Source organism: Portunus trituberculatus, unplaced genomic scaffold (genome assembly GCF_017591435.1).
Source record: "Portunus trituberculatus isolate SZX2019 unplaced genomic scaffold, ASM1759143v1 PGA_scaffold_227__1_contigs__length_320803, whole genome shotgun sequence".
Classification (NCBI taxonomy): domain Eukaryota; kingdom Metazoa; phylum Arthropoda; class Malacostraca; order Decapoda; family Portunidae; genus Portunus; species Portunus trituberculatus.
This window is the reverse complement of record NW_025541395.1, coordinates 112,501-115,000: the sequence shown is the minus strand read 5'-3', so window position 1 is coordinate 115,000 and position 2,500 is coordinate 112,501.

Below are 2,500 nucleotides of genomic sequence, written 5' to 3'. Positions count from 1 at the left end.
AGTAGTGCAGAGCTCTGTTTACAGTGACACTATATCAAGTGGCGGACAATGAGTGACTAGTGCAGCGCAGTGAAGTGAAGTGAAGTGAAGTGAAGTGAAGTGTTTTTGTTGTTGCTAGCCACGCCGTATAGTGGCTGCTCACCTGTGTTGACCTCACTCTTCACCGCACCCTCATGGCGACCGATAATTCCCAAGAGAATTCTTTCGACCTACCTCTCTCAGGGCAGACCATTGACCCTAAACACCCCCAGGAACCACCTCGCCCCATCCCAAAATATCCTGGGCTGGACTGACTGGCTTCCCTGGTGCGAGATATTGTTGTGTCTGCAGTTACTCCACCAGATTAAAGGAGGTGACGGCCTGCAGCCAGACTGACTGCCCCAACCAGGCAAGCACGGACTGCCACAGAGACGGCCCATTTTGCTGCCTAAGAACTGAGGAGCTGAGACTGGCCTGTGGTATCCAGAACCCAGTCACACACGTGCCTGACACGCCAGAACCCACCGCACACACCGTCCCTGACTCCCAGGCAGCCCTCGCCCCTCCCGCACCCCATCAGTCTCTGGATGCAGCGGAAGAGGACATTGCAGTACGCGAGGAACTCCTATCAAACTCTCCCGAAGCCCGGTGGAGATTATCCTGAGGCAGAGGGGTGAACTCTACACCTACAAGAGCATTGTAGAGGTGTATCGGAGACATAACAAGTGGCTCTTACAACAGCGCTCCGCCCTAGTGGAAACACTCAGTGCAGTTGACGCCCACGCACTTGTAGAACAGCAGACTCCCCTCCCCACCCCCACCACACAGGCCACCAGCGCTCTGCCCAGTACGATAGACTCTGACTGGCAGGAAGTTTGCTCTACACACCCCCACTGGCAGACCTGGTGGGGGTCAGGAAGGCCCCAGAGGCTGAGAAAGGTGACAACAGACGACGTAAGTGCTAGGCCAGCCCCTCTGCCGCGCTCCCGCGTACCTCACCCCCCAGCCATCACTCGCAGCCGTCCCACCTCACCTGATCACCCCCACCCACGCCAATATCAAGCCACCAGCACCCATACTTCGCCTGCCCGTCCCCAACCCCGCCACCACCAAGCCACCAGCACCCTGTCCTCTCCTGCCCACTTTAACCCCCGTCACCTTCAGGAAATCAGCACTCCACATACACACCCTCCCGTGAAGGCAGGAGCGAGCCGCGGAAGTTCCTCCCAACAAGGGAAAAGGAGGAGACAGAAGGCAACGGGGTACCAAAACTGTGACAGGTGCCACCAGCGAGGACACGCCACAAGGCACTGTAAGGCTGTCCTGTGTGACTTCTGTGGCCACACTGGCCACCTCGCTGACGCGTGCAGGAAGAGGCAAGCAGAAGAAAGAAGGAACCTTCGCTGCGACTACTGCCTCCTGTTACTCTCGTGCAGCTGAGGCAAGACAAGAAAGACTAATCAGGGCGCTCCTGTCAGAAAGGCAGTTGCTCCCTGGATTTACCGCGCCCACTCCCCCCCGACAAGCTGCACCCCTCCATCACGGACACCCAGCCCAGCAGTACGGAGCGCGGAACGACGTCACTCCACACACATATTTCTAGTAGGACAACCATGACACCCAGTAGCCTCAGAATCCTGTCGTCAAATGTACGTGGATTCAGAACGAATGTCGGCGAGTTGACCCACGCAGCTCTCAAGAACAAGGCTGACATAGTGGTGGCCGTTGAGACGTTCCTGAATGACAGCTCCGTCACAACATGCGACAGGATACCTGGCTATACTCACTGGGTGCGGAGGGACAGAACAGCCGGGCAAGGCGGTGGTATAGCTTTGTGCCACCGTGAAGGTCTACAGCTGCAGCTATTGCCCGTCACAGTTCCTGAGGAGATGGAAATGCTATTTTTCCGCCTTCTCCTCGCTGACAGGACTGCTGTGCTGCTCTGTCCTCTGTACCGCCCCCAATGGTAACAAGGCGCCCCACTCTCCTTCCTCACGGACCAACTGGACACAATCATGGCCACCCACAGCTGTCAGAATACCATTATTGTGGGGGATTTAAACCAGCACCTGGTGAACCGAGCCTACACAGAGCTCCCTCGACCCTGTCCTGACCGATCTGCCGGCAGACTCTGTGCAGTGCTACCAACTTGACAAGGTCCTCTGTGAAGTTGGTCTTAACCCAGCAAGTGAGGAAGGAAGCCAGCGCACCATCTGGCTATGGGAGAAGGCTAACTGGCGTGGGCTCAGGGCAGAGTTAGCCTCCACATACTGGGAATCCACGTTCACAGATGACATGAACCACAACGTGGCAACCCTCACCTCCCTTATCATATCAGCACAAGCCAGGCACGTCCCTCACAGGGCATATAGAGTCGATCCACGAGACCAGCCTTGGTTCGGCTACAGGTGCCGGCAAGCTGCTGATGCCAAGTATAAGGCCTGGACTCGTCTGAAGCGTCGTCCCTCCAGGCGCCACAAGGCCCAGCACCGCGCTGCTTGCAAAAACATGGCGAGAGTGG